The sequence below is a fragment of the Lactuca serriola genome, chromosome 4, assembly GCF_051521515.1.
Source record: "Lactuca serriola cultivar US96UC23 chromosome 4, Lser_US96UC23_V15, whole genome shotgun sequence".
Lineage (NCBI taxonomy): Eukaryota > Viridiplantae > Streptophyta > Magnoliopsida > Asterales > Asteraceae > Lactuca > Lactuca serriola.
This window is the reverse complement of record NC_136411.1, coordinates 339,702,399-339,720,447: the sequence shown is the minus strand read 5'-3', so window position 1 is coordinate 339,720,447 and position 18,049 is coordinate 339,702,399.

Sequence of the window (18,049 nt, the reverse complement as noted above, 5' to 3'; positions counted from 1 at the left end):
GTTTTTTCCCAAACCATCACTGTTGCCCCAATCTGAAGAAGGAGGAGCATTAAACAAGCTTTCAACTTTCATAATGTCGCCGGGTTTCTGTAAATTCTTGAATGAAACATTGGATACAACTCGGTTTATATCAGAGTCACCTGAGATGATGGATTGTTTCGGGGGTTTGACTCAGGTGGGGTTAGATTTTTCAATGATGGCTAGTCCTGATGATCTACCCGATAGTGCACTCATCAGCCCATTGGATTTGAGTTTGTCACCAACTTCACTCTCTTGGTGTTCTTCACTTATTCTGAGCCCTCTATAGCTTCTTTCATGGTGTTTTCCTATTGTGGTCATACAAATATTCTCAATTTTAATTTTAATTTACTTTTGGATTTATATATCATACCACATTATTGTGATAAAATAATTATTGTTAATAATCAAATTATTGTTGAGAAGATGGCTTCTTCAAAAAAATACAGGAGACTACAAACAACAATAAATGGATCGTGATTTAAATAAACATCACATTGGGCCCCATACACATAAAAATACTATTTCGTTCATTAACTTAAATGGAAAACCTCCATGAATGCAAAAAAGATGTAGATTTGTGTATCTTGTATGTCATCTCCATTCTTAGTTTAATAGGGAGAAATTATATAGTAAGTGAAATCTACATGTGACAATCTTTTAATTCATATGAATTCAATGTATCGGATATGACCACGAAAATTTAGAAAAAAAATAATAAAAGGCTATACGAAGATTAATAAAAGAGATGTAAATCTTATAGGGGGCTTATTTCCACACAGAAAAAATGTGTTAGAATCGCAAAAGAAGAAATCAAAACACCAAATAAATTAACCTTCGAGAGAAGAAAAAAACACATGACACAGCCGAAAAAAGAAAACACAACACCAATAAACAAACTTATGTTGTATTTTGTACACCTATTTACGCAGTGAATATGGAACTAGAAGACACATGCAGCCAAGACACCCTCGAAAGAAAACACGACATCAAGAAAAACACCCATGTTGAAAATATGGCATACCAAATGTCCCCATCCAAAATTTGAAGGAAACTATCCAAAATAACGAGCATAAGAATGGCCAAAACTCAAAGCAGAAAACGCCATTATACACACCCAAAATACAAGGATTAATTTGAGGCAATTGCAATGGCAAATGTTGTCGATTAATATAGCGTCACTGTTGCATTGACGCAAATGATAATAAATAATCGTTATTGGTGTCGTTGCTAATGCAACTATATCGGTGCTAATGTTGAAGCCAGTAATGACTTTTATGGATACACACTTTATTTTGTTGGTTTATATGTTGTCCGAAAATATGAGGTTCTTGATGCATTAAAGAAACTTAAAGTGTTAGAAGAAAAAACTTCAGGTTGTGAAATATATGCACTTTAAACGGACTGCGACGGAGAGTTTCTTTCCAAAAAAATTCACTTTAGTTTGTGAGGAAAACGACATTAGAAGACATCTTACTGCACAGCAACAAAACGGTGTAGAGGAACGTTGACACCTAACTATTATGGAAATGGCTTGAATCATCTAAATTTCATGCAAATTATGGGAGAAGTCGTACAACATGTAGTGTACTTACTTAACCAATTACCGACAAAGGCTCTTTCGATGCCACATGATATGAGGCTAGGACCGGTAAGAAGTAAAATCCTTAACTTTTGAAAGTTTTTGGATTTTTTTTTGCACAAGTCAAAATTTCAAGCTTGCAACTAAAGAATTTGGATGATCGAGGTGATCAAATTATTTATCTTGGAGTCGAAGATGGTATAAAAGGACCTCTTTTTTGACGCACGAAAGAGGAAACTACCGGTAAGACGAGATACATTTTGATTAAAAAAGAAACATTAATGGAATTGAACGGAAACAAGTCAAGATACTGAAACAAGTCAAGGTACGGTTTTTGATAAAAGAAAAAAAACTTAAATGGAATTGAACCAAAACAAGGGTTGTTCCTTCATTTGAAAACAACCACGTATCATTACATTTTATAGTTCCAAACTGTCCTGAAATTGGAGTTGCATTTTCAGCCAAAAACTATACAAAAATAGACGTTTGTAACACGCGTTTCAAAGGTTGGCAAAATTTTCAATTTGAGGATTACAAGTTGTGGAGTTTTTGGAAAAAATTCATAGTCGCGATGCGAGCGTAGAAGTGTCTCACCAAGAGATTTGTACCAAGTAGCAACACGACCAATAGGGTATCGTAACTTGATCCTTGATCGTGATTGACGATTACTTTTTTGCCTAGTTGTCATGACGCGACAAAGGGTTTATCGCGACGTTTTCAGCAATTTGACTATTGACTTTGACTTGATTGTTGATAATTGACTTTTGATCAATTTGGCTATTGGTCATAATTTGAAGGATAGGAGTTTTGGACTGAGGATCAGTATCTGGTTGGTTGATATTAGAAGGTTCATGCTGCCAGATTCATCAGTGTTGACTCATTCACAACGCTTGTGGTTCCGCTAACTTGAGGTGAGTTTTTTCACTGTACTACGTGTGACATCTTATATCCTTTTTATGATAGGATATAGGTACTGTTTGGATAAGAATATGCCAGTAGACTAGGATAGTATTTGTTATGTACGTGATTGTTTGATTGATTGTATGATACTATTATGGGTCATGATTGGATGGGTATTGGTAGTATTGACTGATCACTAAGTGAATGTCGTAGGTACTATACATAGTTTAAACTAGATAGCTTGAGAACTCTGTTTTAGGCTTTATTGCTTGGTTCTTGTTTGAATGATAAGTTTCTGGTAAAATCATATGTGTGACTATCTATGTTATTTACTAGCTACATATGATTATGAACTCATAAGACGACCTATCAAAATTAGTAGCCTTGGTATGGTTGTATAATGGTTGGGAGCCAATGATTGTATTACAGGTGGGCGCCAAAGGATGAGAGTCAGTGGAGGTATGATGACAGGGAGCCTATGTGAATATGTTTGTTGGTATGTCATGATAGTGGATCTATTAAAGTCGAAGGCCTTTATTTGTATACATTATATGTATGCTATACTGGGGAATTCACTAAGAGTTGTGTTTATATTTTTAAGTTAATTGTTTTTTAGGTTGTTTGAGGGAAGGGAGCGGCGTGACTGTACTTTCGCATCAAGGTTATTATGTTATTAGAATTTTGTTGTTTTTTGTAAATTTAACTTTATTTAAACCTATTCCTTTCAAACTAAGGAATATCATGTTGTGTTTAGAAACTAGTTTTAAACGATTAATATGGATTTAAATGAAATTTTTTGTTGAAATTTGGAATGTTACAAGTTGGTATCAAAGTCTTAGTGAATTTGGACTAAAACAAGGGTGAGATTGAACCCAAACTAAGGAATGAACGATTTTTTTTTCAAATAATTAAAAAAAAAATACCTGAAATGTAGTTAGGTTGGGAATGTGAACTTGGTCTCATTACATATTCTTGTCTGATTGTTGTTTTGAGACTCAGAACTTGGTCGCTTTATTTATTTTGATTTTCCTGCTTATATCGGTGTTTTGCATATAGGGTCGTTCCTTATGAATGGTGTCTCCGCTATGGTTCTGTTTGATTCGGGGGCTACTCGATCCTTTGTATCTCTTGCACTCAACACGATGTTTGTTGACACTCCGGAGGAGCTGGACTTTCCTCTAGAGGTTAAGATTGCTGATGATCGTCATGTGCGAGTACCAAGGGTTCATCGGGGATGCATATTAGAGTTGTTTAGTTAATAGTGCCCAATCGATTTGGTTCCTATCCCCCTACGTGAGAGCAAGGTTATTGTGGGTATGGATTGGTTGAGCCCCAATGGGGAAATGATTGATTGTGAATATCAGTTTGTACGTATTCGGACCCTATGTGGGGAGAGTTAGTGATTCAAAGAGAGGGTGTTCGGCGTGGACTGACCCTCTGTTCGGAAGAAAGGGCCAGATGTTATCTCCAACAGGGTTGTTCCGGATATGTGGCTTATGTGATGGATACTTGGGACAAGGGTAAGGTGACCATGGGCGATGTACCGATTATTCGGGAATATACCCAGACATTTTTTCGGAGGATTTTCCTGGAGTGTTTCTAGAGAGGCAAGTGAAGTTTTAGATTGACTTGGTTCAAGGTGCATCTTCGATAGCCAAAGCACATTATCAGTTAGCACCCCCAGTGATGCAGGAGTTGTCTGCACAGCTACATGAGCTATTATACAAAGGGATTTATTAGGTCGAGTACTTCACCATGGGGAGCGCCTATCTTGTTTGTGAAGAAGAAGGATGGGTAGCTTTGGATCTGTATCGACTACCAGGAGTTGAATAAGCTAATAATGAAGAACCGTTATCCACTCTCGAGGATCGACGATTTATTTGACCAACTTCAGGGAGCATCTTGGTTTTCCAAGATTGATCTGCGTTTGGGTTATCATCATATGAGGGTCAGAGAGGAGGATATGCATATGTCATCCTTCTGGACTTGTTATGGTCATTACGAGTTCGTAGTGATACCCTTCGTGCTCACCAATGCTCTAACTACATTCATGGATCTCACGAATCGCGTATGCATGCCTGTGTTTTATTAGTCAATGATTATGTTTAGTGATGACATCCTAGTCTACTCCAAGACTGAGGAACAACATGAAGAGCATCTAAGAGAGTTTTTGGAGACTTTGAGGTAGGAGAAGTTGTATGCGAAGTTATCTAAGTGTGATTTCTGGTTGCACGAGGTGTAGTTTCTAGGACAACTTGTCAACCAGAATGGTATTCTGGTTGATCCGTCCAATGTTAAGGTGCTGATGAGGTGGTAGGTTCTGAGGTCTCCATCTGATATTTGGAGTTTCCTTTGATTGGCAGGTTACTATTGGAGATTCATTCAGGATTTCGCCAAGATAGCAGTTCCTCTGACCTGGTTGATGAAAAAGACTATTACATTTCGTTGGGGGCCTAAGTAGCAGACATCTTTTGAGACTATGAGGCAAAGATTGTGTGAGGTGGCAATTCTGATCATGCCTGAGGGTGTCGAGGGTTTTGTAGTATACTGTGATGCATCGATCATGGGTTTGGGTGCAGTTTTGATGCAGTGGGGTCATGTGATTGCATACGCTTCAGGCATCTGAAGCCTAATGAGGCAAACTACCCTATGCATGATTTGGAGTTGGGGCTGTGGTTTTCACCCTCAAGATTTGGTGACGTTACCTCTATGGGGTCCATTGTACCATTTACACGAATTACAAGAGTCTGAGGTATTTAATAGATCATTTGAATCTGAACATGAGGCAACATAGATGGTTAGATGTGGTGAAGGATTATGATTATCAGATCCTTTATCACTCGGAGAAGGCCAACATGGTGGTCGATGCTCTCAGCCGCAAGGCGGTTACTACCGCGATCAAGGATGTATGTTTTAGGATGACCGTGATTACCCCACTCTTAGAGCAGATTCGAGAGGCTCGGGTTGAGGCGTTGAAGTAAGAACACCGAAAGAGTAAGCGCGTAGTGGGTCAGGTAGATTCCTTTGATTATGATAGTCGGGGATTATCGAACCTTCATCGGAGGGTGTGGGTTCCATATTGGGGTGGTGCACGTCTGGTTTTGATGGAGGGGGCACACAAGTAGAGGTTCTTTATTCATCTGGAGCGACAAAAATGTATAGAGACCTCCGACTTGACTATTGGTGGCTATGAATGAAGTGGGATGTGGCCTGGTATGTGGAGAGGTGATTAACATGCAGTGGTTTCGATATAGGTCATCGTGGATCGATTGGCGGCCATGTAACGAAGTTACCTCATACGACATGTGAGGTGGATTCGATACAGGTCATTGTGGACCGATTGACCAAGAGCCGCACATTTTAACCCGATCAAAGACAATATTTCGGCTGAGAAGCTGGCCGACATCTACATTTGGCAGGTTGTAGCACGACATGAGGTGTCGGTTTCAGTGGTTTCTGATAGGTATGTTTGGCTTACTTCCAGGTTCTGGAAGAGATTCCATAAGGAGTCGGGTACTCAACTGCACTTTAGCACGACTTTCCACCTACATACTAATGGTCAGAGTGAGCGGACTATCCGATTGGGTGGCATAGGACGGTTAGAGTCCCAAGGGTCGGGGTATGAGTCATCAGCTTTCTTTATTTTATTGGGGTGTAACATTTTTTGGTGTCATCAGTATGTTTTCTGTTATGTTTTGTTATCCCAGATGTAACCTTGCATGATCTATTCGAATGGTATTGTTTTAATCAACTTTGGTTTTATTTTCAATGGTATTGTTTTAATCAACTTTGGTTATCTCTCTCTCTCTCTCTCTCTCTCTCTCTCTTATATACGAAATTCCTAATCTCTCCCCTAGGATTATAGAATTTGGACTAGCCCTAAACGTAGAGTGTATTCCTTTTTGCTTTCGGAGTATGTGGGTCTGACTACATTAGAGGAATTCCACTTTGGTTCATTCATCCATTGTCTCAACTAGCATTCAAAGATCTCAAGCAAGAAACCAAAAGGTTATTATATTCTATCTAGTTGTTTATTTGGAAGTTCGTAGTTAGTAAAACCTAGATCTTGGTTGCATGTACAGTTAAGTAAATCTCTAGATTATTCTGGTACCTTCTTGATGTGTATTGATACTAGTAAAACCCAATAGATTCTTTAGTCTTTGTAGGTGGGAGGTGTAATGATGGGATCTTGGGATTGCATTGGTATCGATTTTCAGGGTGTGACCCGGTTAATGCAACTAAATGAGAGTATTGTAGAGTACTTATGAGTGGGACAATGAGTCAAATAATTTGGAACGAGGCCGTGATTTTCTAGATGTGTATGGCATAGTGTGAGGTAGTGTTTGGCAAACCATGTTACATCGTGTAGGATTGGGTGATATATTGGTTTGTATAGAACTGTTTTGGTGGTCGGAAGCTAAACGAGCTCTAGAAGACTTTTTTATAGTTGTTAGGAATATAGTTCCTTTTGTGCCATTTTGGATGTGTTAATCAAGGTACTAACTTCAGAATGGATTGGAAGTATTCCTCGTCAGGGGATCTCGTTGGTTTAATGCTCGATGGTGGTAATCATCAGAATTAGAGCTTTAGAAAGAGTGTTTTTCAATTTTGGTAAATTCTTTTTAGGGATTTGTTAGCTTTGTTGTAATCGGAGTTGGGTAGCTTCAAATCATTGAGAATTGTTGGTTGGATTATTAGGAGTAGAGAGGCAACTTAGGGTGTGTCAGTATATGGTCTTGGAAAGCCTATAAAGTAATGCGAGTAAAGTAACTAAAAGGACTTATGAAGGTGGAGTTTGAGGATGAAATGTATATAAGTGCGAGGGGGGGGGGGGGGGAGGGTATTGCAACACTAGTTTCCAAGGTTTTCAAAATTATCAATTTGAGGACTTGTCAATATTAGTAATAGTCTTGGTATCGTTGTGGGACAGATAAGAATCGATGGTTGTATGATTATTAGGAGTAGGTGGCGTAGAGTTGGTCCATGTATAATGGCTGCCTGGCAAGGTGCTTACGGTTGATATGTATTTTGACATGTCATGTTGATGGATTGGTAAGATCTGGGGTCCTTCGTTTGTATAGATTATATTTATGGTATATACTGTGGAACTCACTAAGCTTTGTACTTACATTATTAAGTTAAATGTTATTCAGGTTGCTCAAGGGAAGAGTGTGGTGTGAGTGTACATTCGCATCAAATTTATATTGTTATTAGACTTCCGTTGCTTTTTTTAATTTAACTTTGTTTAAACATCTACCTTTGAAACTAACTAATATCATGTTATGTTTCAGAAACGAGTTTTGAATGATTAATCTGGTTTTCAATGAACACTTAGGTTGAAATTTTGGGACATTACCAGGTGGGTGGCTACCTACACATAATCCTACATTGGATGAGAATAAGAACTAAGAATTCCTCATAAGGAGTGTGGATACATTTTCTATAACAACACATCTTAAATTTATGGGGGGTAGCATATCGCATAAGAACACTATAGTTAAGCATGTGGGGAAAAGATCAAATCCACGATAGGTAGCCCCCCAGGAGGTTTTCGTGCTAAGAGCCCAAAACGGACAAAATTATGATATGCACAAGAGTATATGTTAAAAATGGTATCAAATCTAGGGAACGATCAATGTTTTTGATTGGGATGTTAAACACAATAAAGGGGATGAAGATGGGTGGCTACTTGCACCTGATCCTACTTCGTCTTGGAAGGAAAACTAAGCATTACTTATAAGGAGTATGGATGCCTTCCTTATCACAACACATTTTAAATCTGTGATGCAGCATTTCCATAAGAACTCTACATTTAAGTGTGTAGGATGAGAGCAATACCAAGATGGGTGAGCCTCTAGGAATTTTTTGTGTAGCGAATCCAAAGCAGACAATTTTGTAATATACGCCAGAGTGGGATGTTACCTCGTTTTCATGTCAAAAAACCCCTAGATATCAATTTTGCTTCATGCACGAAACAACCTCAAATATTCACCAAGTTAGCTCAAATTTGTCCCAAAATAGTACCTAGTTCAACCCAAAACAGCCTTGAAAATGTGTCACACCCCCAACCAGAATCGACGAAACGTCCAGCGGTGGATGACGTCTTTGTACAGTATCATAACAATTGAATAGTAATGAAACATAGCAACCCAAACATACATACATTAATAATACAAGTCTACATTGTTTATAACACTCTGTTTGTTCAAAAGTTAAATACAAATAACTGAAAAAGTACGAAACATGAAACGACGACGTCGACCCTCAAAATGGTTGAATACTTGTTTACTGGTTTCCTGAGAATACAAGTGATTTTGAAAAGTGTCAACAATTAAGTTGGTGAGTTCATAAGCATTTGTATGAAAAGGGTTTGTAACTGTTTTGCGAAAAATGGTTTCGTATATTTCCAGAAAATCCGATATTTTCCTAAATATGAACTGTAATTGTAAGTAATTCCTTTGTATCTTTTCCTTATAAAGTAATAATGTATGTTTCCAGAAAATCCGAGATTTTCTTTAATATGAACTGTAATTGTATGTAATTCCCTTGTATCTTTTCTTTGTAAAGTGATAATGTATCTTTTTTCCAAAAAATCCAATATTTTCTTAAAGGTGAACTATACTCTTAACCCTAAGACCAAGATGTAAGTGAATGTTGTACTGAAAATACTATATATAGTTTTATTTCTTTTTATAAACTAGTGAAGTATAAGCTTCCCGTAAACCAACTAGTTTTGCTAATCCCTATGTGAGTTCTTATAACCACGCTAATATGATTGATATGCTTAAACGACGTTCTTCAGGCGTCGGAGCTGGTAAGACATTTTTCACCCTAGACTTGCCGGTCTAACTGTAGCGAACAGCTAAGGTTTGGGGTTGTGAATCCCGTATAGATCTATATAGAACGGTATCGCTCTCCCTCAGGAGACTCTGGTTATAATGAAGGAGTTAAGGGGTATGTTAGGTAGGTACAGTGAAGGAACGTCTCAAAAGAGCATTAACAGATTTACGTGAGCTATAACTCCCGTTTTCTCATAATATTAAATATTATACTTTTGTGTAATTATATGTAACCTCTGAAAATGATAGTATAGTTGTGTAGCCGTTAAAATATATTGTTTATAGTTTAACTAGTTTTGTTTGAAAATATTCATATAAACCTTTATATAAATGTTTATGTGTATTCATATCTAGTATCAAAATTTGACATTCAAAACATAATGTTTTTGGGTTGTAACTCACCAAATTTGTAAATGACTGTAATGTAACCATTTTTGCTAGAAAAGCTAACTTTTAGTAAGAGTTTCCAAAAACCATCTAGTTTTACAACCATAAATTTTCTTAGGATTTTATAACATAGATTATGTTTGTTTTAACAATATGTATATCACAAATAATTATACCAAAACTAGTATAAACCATAACTTGCGCAAATAATATTTTATCTTCAACATAAGGATGAAAAACATGTAATTATCTGTGGGATAAACAAAGTTTTACTTCTACCCCCCCCCCCCCCTAAAACATGCAAAAAGCTTGAAAATGTGGGGGTATGAAGTCACCTTGGTGATTTTTCTGGGTTGTTGGAAAGATAATGAAGATGATGACGAGCCTAGGATGAAAAGGATGAGCTTGAGGAGCTTCTTGGATGCTACTATCCTAGTGATTCTAACACATGAAAATTTGTGTGTAAATGATATGAAAGTAGCACAATAATGTGTGAAAACACTAGGAGTTGTCAAAGTTACTTACCAAAAATCCAAGGACCACCTAAATGATGAAGATTTTTGGAAAGAACCAAGCTTGTTCTTGAGAGTATTTGAAAAATTGAAGCTAGAATGTTAAAGGAAATGGAGGAAGGAAAGAATGAAGGATGTTTGTAACTGGAAAAAGGGTCTCTTGTTGTGGATTAAATGGAATGAGTGAGTTTGGATATATGTTAGTTATTTGGGTGTTGTACATGGTAGTCTGCTGGGTAAATCTATGTAAAGTTGAATTTGTCCCCCCAAGGTATATCTTTGAAGTACAACATATCTAATAGAAAATTCCCCCTAGAACTTCTTGCTCATGATTTACCATTTAGGTTTTCGTCCATATGAAGGGGTTTGCGTTTTAGGTAGGACCGGAAATCCTTGGTACCCCCCACACATGAGGATTTCGGTCGTAATGGGCTTTAAGTTGTGATTTCGGTTCTAGCCTTGTAGGGTTTTTGGCCTCTAATGGGCCATAATTGGAGATTTCGGTTTTGAGGTATAGCCAATAAGGTGTTTTCGGTTCTAGTGTGTTCTAGAGTGGGTGGGGTACTAGGCTAATTATTATAAAACCATGTTCTAAGTTTATGATTTCTATTCCACTGTTTGACTAGCTTGATGTGTTAAAATTTGTTTACTTTAAAGAGGTTCTCACAATTATGATTTCCATGGTATATATGTAAATGTGTATATATGTGAACTTATATACATACACATGCCACTAATGTCCTTATGGCTTTCAAAGTTTTATTGTAACAAGGTTACATTGTGAATTCACTTGCACAAGGCGACCAGCTAGACCTTGCTTGTTCCAAATCTTTCAGGTTGTCACATCATTCCTCCGTTAAAGGGAATTTCGTCTCGAAATTAGTATGTTGGACAGCTCTTGCAACTAGGAAGGTAGTTGCAGGTATTTTTGTTTCGTCTGGTCTCTTTGTTCCGAGGGAAATTTAGGTTCTTGCTTGATATTCTGGCAGACCTTTGCTACCGGTGTTTGATCTTGTTCTTTTGGGTTTCCATGCCCATGATCCTTGCATGTTCCCCTTTGGGCTGTAGTTTCTTGTTTACCTTGACTTCGTCGAGAGGGACTACATGACCTTCGTTGGTCAAACACTTCTTAGAGTTGGACACATGGAATGTGGGATGTATGTTGCTGAGTTCTTGCGGCAATCGAAGTTTGTGAATCACAGGACCAATCCCGACAAGGATCTCGAACGGTATAATGAAGTTTGTGTGCTTGATTCCCTAGGGGTAGTGTCTTTAAACCTTAAGGATAACACTATTTTCTCCAAGGTTAAGGTTGTGTGCGGTGCACTTGGCCTTATGAATCTTAGGTTGTCTCGAGAACTTCTTCCTACAGGATTTTGAACTAGTCGTATGCCGATTTTGGCTCGTTCCTTGAAATTGACCGAACAGGTCCTTGATTCGGAATATGGAATATTGATCCTTGATGATGGGTTGTTTGAATCTTGGTAGTCAATGGTCCTATGAACAATTCGCCCTTTCCTCTTTATGAGTCAAAAGGGTGCTCTTTAAGGCTAAAGGCTCGGTTTGATAATTTCCTTACCTAATAGGTCGTTCCATCGACCGGACAATTTCTGTATTTATGCTAGTGCCAAGTGGAATTGGGGATTTGGCTACGGGAATTTTTTCCAAGAGTGGAGTCGATTCCAAATTCAACTTGGCACGTCGGTGCTATTTTGGAAGGAACTACTGGGAAATACCTTGGAAAGGTTATAAATCTTTGGGTTACCCTTGATGTCTTTTGCTTCTTGTTTCCTATTTCTATTATGGGCAAGCAAAGAGCGTGGTACCTTTTACATAGGTACTTATGAGTTTAGATGCAAGAGATGATTTAGAGGTTTGTCGTTATAGGTTGAAAAAGTTTCGTTAATCGGTCGGGTAAGGCGAAGGCTCTCTTCGCAACACATGAAATTGGAATGGCGAGGATCAAGCCAGTCCATGTTGAATGACGATGGTTGACTTCTTATTGTAACAAATGTTAAGTCGATTTGAAAGGGATGATTGTTTTGAATGATATTGTATTCTATGTACATGTTTTTAATGCTGCCAGTTTCATCCTTGTTATTACTATTGTGAACATTTTGCACTAGAATTAGTGTGTACTAGCAGTACGAGTACTTTTATAAGTAATGATGAAATTTCGTAGTATGATTCCTACTAGGTCTCTCTATGATAGTTTGGTGTAAACTAGTCGTATATAGTTAGGATTTGAAAAAAGATTCAAATGAGTGACTCTGCCCAAGTCCACAACCAAACAAGGAACAGGAAGTGAGGCGGAATCACACTTTCTAAATCTGTAGAATCTTAATTATATATGGCCCCTATGTTTACACCAGCCACCATAGATCACCTATAAGAATCTTTAGTTCGTATGATATGATTTGTTCAGATGAGGGAGCAATTTATGATTATGTTTTTAATTGGCAAAAATTTTGTGAAAATTCGATGCTTAATTCTTGTTGTTTGGAAACGTACCGAAAATCCCAGTAGGTTTCCTTGTTGCTTCATCATGTCCTATTGTTAAACTCCTTCCACTCTTCCGTCATTCCTCTCTGTTGGATAATTTCTCTTGAAATGCCCCGTTTCACTGCATGTGTGGCATACTGGACTTACTCCAGCATCGGGGGTTGGAATGATATATTGGGTTGGTGTCCTACAGTGGCGGGCAGTGTACCCCTTCTTGTTGTAATTTTTGCAATGAAACTCCCAGCAGACTCCATTGTGATGGAATCTGCACTTGTTGCATTTTGGGAGGTTTCCAGCATATGGTTTTCTTGGTGTTTAGGTAGTACGGTCAGTGGGGGTATGGACTGCTACAACATGTTGGCTTTTGGTAGGTCCTTAAGTCGAACTGCCCCCTTTCCCATTCCAGGACTTTCGTTTCATGTTCTTGGTTTGTGGTTTGGGGTTTCCTTATAGGCAGCCACTCGTTGGCATCCTTAGTTATTACTATGATTGGAATTGTCGACACCGATTCCATTTTCGTTTGTGTTGTTAGCGTTGAGTTGTGCCATGACGGCTATGATCGTGGCTTGAAAAGTAGCGGAGTCTATCTGCAAGATTGTTGTCTCGTAGGTTGGCTGGTTACTTCCATGTGAAGGCATGATTATGTTGCATGGCGAGAAACGAGCTCTTAGGTAACTATGGTCGTTTCTAGTTGTATCTCATCAATATTTATATATATATATATATATATATATATATATATATATATATATATATATATATATTGTATACACATATGTAAGTCACCTGTTTGGTGGTATGATTCCCAAAACTTTCGACCACATTCTCAAAATGTACTTATGGTGATAAGTAGTAGTCGGTATTGTACGAACGTTAAGCTTATCAAAATAGAACATAGCTATCAATACAGTTAGTTGATTCAGATTACATGGGTTCTTGGAGGGTGTACCTCTCTTGATTTACTACTACTAGTTGTGATGAAAGATATAATAAACCTAGGACATCGGGCGAGTAGGGTAGTCACTAGCTCACTTGGCTATCCTAGTCTATTATATGCCAAAATGGCGTGCAAGGTTCCTAGCCAGTTCACTCATTTCACGAGTGGCCTCTTCCGCTCTCTTTTTCGCTAAGGCTGCCCTAACCTCAGCTGCAATGACCTGTTGTCTCATCGTGGCTACTTCCTCCTCTAAGGAGTGTAGACTGTTTGTAAGGTCCTCCTGCTTTGCTTGCTGGTTCAGTATTTCTCCTGGATGGTGTTCTTGTTCTTCACGGAGGCGTCAGATTCGCACTGTCGCATTTTGGTCTTCGCCTCCAATCTCCATTACTTCATGATGGAGAGCCTGAACCTGGGTGGGCCACCTGTGCTACAATTGCAGGTAGTGCTTGATTCATGAGGGTGCTGGAGCCAGGAGTATGGTGTAGTGGGTTCATGCCTAATACGGATCGTCGACCGTCTCCTCTAATCCAGGCATGCTGTTGGGTTGCCCCCTGTAGAGGTGTATCTTGAACAAGGTGGATGTTAGCAATGAAGCTTGACCTTGCATGTGTAATATTTTCTTACTAGGTATGTCCATCCTAAGAGAACTCCTATTGGATGTTTACGTACCCGGGAGGAGAGAGATGAAAGGGTCTCTTGCCCTCTCCTGATAGGGTATGACTCACTAAGGATTTCTTTGATGCCTTCAACCTCGTCTGACTCCTCATTAGAATCCTCCCCCTCGTAGTCCACCTCTTGGTATTCTTCACGACCCACTTCTGGGTTCTCTTCATGGAACTCTTCTGGCTCCCCCTCGATCTATCCGTCGGCTACCATGGCAGGGTAGTGGGGGTCTTCGTGGTGAAATTCAACTATGTTGTCTGTGGAAGAATAGAGGTATGAAAAATACATAGAAGGTTTAACTGTGTGGTTCTATGGTATCCTAAAATACTCCTATAGTATTTTAAATGTTGCATTTGGTCCTGGGTATACTAATGTTGGTAAGTGTTTATACTCGTCGTGTACTACGACAATTTCCCAGCATATGCTAGTTACACCCTGGATAAATATAATTGATCAGTCTAGTTCACTATAAACAATGCTTTGATACCAATCTGTCACACCCCCGAACCGGAACGGTGAAATGTCTGGGGGCGGATGACGTCATTGTACAGTATCATAACAATTAAATAGTAATGCAACATAGCAACCCAAACATTCATACATTAACAACACAAGTTTACATTGTTTACAACACTTTGTTGTTCAAAACTTAAATACAAATAACTGAAAAAGTACGAAGCATGAAACGACGACGCCGACACTCAAAATGGTTGAATACTTGTCTACTGGTTTCCTGAGAATACAAATGATTTTCAAAAGTGTCAACAATTAAATTGGTGAGTTCATAAGCATTTTGTATGAAAAGGGTTTGTAACTGTTTTGCGAAAAATGGTTTCTGATATTTCGAGAAAATCCGATTTTTTTTAATATGAACTGTAATTGTAAGTAATTCCTTTGTATCTTTTCCTTGTAAAGTAATAATGTATGTTTCCAAAAAATCTGATATTTTCTTTAATATGAACTGTAACTGTATGTAATTACCTTGTATCTTTTCTTTGTAAAATAATAATATATTTTTCCAGAAAAATCCAATATTTTCTTAAAGGTGAACTATAGTCTTAACCCAAACACCAAGATGTAAGTGAATGTTGTATTGAAATAGTATATATAGTTTTATTTCTTTTTATAAAACTAATGAAGTATAAATATCCCGTAAACCAAGTAGTTTTGCTAATCCCTATGTGAGTTCTTATAACAATGCTAATATGACTGATATGCCTGAACGATGTTCTTCATGCGTCAGAGCTGATAAGATATTTGTCACCCTAGACTTTCTGGTCTACTTGTAGCGAACAACTGAGGTGTAGGGTTGTCAATCCCATATAGATCTATACACAATGGTCTCGATCTCTCTCCAGGATACTCTGGTTATAATGCAGGAATTCAGGTGTACACTAGTAGGTACAGTAAAGGAACGTCTCAAAAGAGCATTAATAGATTTACTTGAACTATAACTCCCTTTTTCTCGTAATATTAAATATTATACCTTTGTGTAATTATATGTATCCTCTAAAAATGATCGTACAGTTGTGTAGCCGTCAAAATATATTGTTTATAGTTTAACTAGTTTTGTTTGAAAATATTCATATAAACCTTTATATAAATGTGTATGTGTATTCGTATCTAGTATCAAAATATGACATTCAAAACATAATGTTTTTGGGTTGTAACTCACCAAATTTGTAAATGACTGTAATATAACCATTTTTGCTAGAAAAGCTAACGTTTAGTAAGAGTTTCCAAAAACCATGTAGTTTTACAACCATAAATTTTCTTATCATTTTATAACATATATTATGTTTGTTTTAACAATATGTATATCACAAATATTTATACCAAAACTAGGATAAACCATAACTTGCGCAAATAATATTTTATCTTCAACATAAGGATGAAAAACATGTAATTATCTGTGGGATAAACAAAGTTTTACTTCTACTCCCCCCCCCCCCCAAAAAAAAAACATGCAAAAAGCTTGAAAATATGGTGTATGAACTCACCTTGGTGATTTTAGTGGGTTGTTGGAAATAAGATGAAAATGATGTCGAACCTAGGATGAAGATGATGAGTTCGAGGAGCTTCTTGGATGCTAGTATCCTAGTGATTCTAACACATGAATATTTGTGTGTAAATGATATGAAACTAGCACAATAATGTGTGAAAACACTAGGAGTTGTCAAAACTACTTACCAAAAATCCAACGACCACCTAAATGATGAGGATTTTTGGAAAGAACCAAGCATGTTCTTGAGAGTATTTGAAAAGTTGAGGCTGGAATGTTAAAGGAAATGGAGGAAAGAAAGAATGAAGGATGTTGGTAACTGGAAAGGGGTCTCTTATCGTGGAATAAATGGAATGAGTGAGTATGGATATATGTTAGTTATTTGGGGGTTGTGCATGGTAGTTTGCTGGGTAAATCTATCTAAAGCTGAATCTTTCCTCCCAAGGTATTGATGGGTTTCGAGCAATACATCGATCCTATGGTGTACACGCAAACCCTAATAGCTTTGGATCTAGTTTGTCTAATGAACATGCAATTGATAATCCAAAACCATAAACCCTAGATCTAATAAACTATAACTGAAATTAGGGTTTAGATCTTACCTTTGATTGTTATATAGCAATAACAATCAATCCTTGGCTTCAGAAAGCTTAGTGCCTCAAGTGTTGCACCTCTAATGGAGTCACAAACACCACTAAGCAACAATATGAAGAACAGAAGAGAAAGGAGGCTCTAAAACGTCTAGGAAACCCTAAGGATTCAGTCCCCACGTTTTTGGGGCTTAGGGGCTCCTTAAATAGGTATGCAATTAGGGTTATCTAACAAGGAAACCCTAATATGACTGCTTAAGCCCTAAACAGCCCACGGACCCCTTCTTGAACATGCCTTGGACGATTTCTAATGGGCTTCCCCATAGAATTCGTCCAACCTATTATTCCAAGGTGATCCATAGCCCAATTTCAATTATCTTATAATTACAATTCCAGTCCCCTAAGTTTAATTAATCTCTTTTAGCCACAAAATTAATTCTTTATTAATTCTTGAATAATATTAATTAAAGAATATGATTTCTCCTTAATATATTATTCTCATAATATATTAATAAATCATAATTAAACATTTCTCTCCTTAATTCATCCTACAATTTGCTATGGTGAAGGCAACCTAAAAGGACCATGCTCATAATCGGGTCAAGTATATACTAAAATAGTTATGGATTTAGACACTAATCCAACAGTCTCCCACTTGGATAAGTCTAATAACTATTTTGCATAACTTCAGAACCTCATCAGCAACCGTAGCTTTCAAAAGCCGCTGTTAACTCTGATCTTATCAGATACGCGTGTCCTTTAGATAAGGGAATATATATTCCTCCATTCTCAAGATATCGTATAGACACAAGACATGGATTTAAGTCATTTTCTCTGTCTATGTATTGTTTCCCGACATCTGATTTATGACGACTGACAACAGACTACAATTGAACACATCAACTTAGTCCCGGCTTGGCCAAGCGCTTAGGGTGTCATCACTAAATCATCGAGGGGCCCACAAATATCGCTTTTATCCCACTTTGGGTAAAAGGAATGGATAAAATTTGACTCAAATGCTTGCTTGCACCTACTAATCAAATCACACACAACAATAAGTTTTATAACACTAAGTTACTGGTGCATTTACTTATCATCAATGTGCAACCGACCAGCA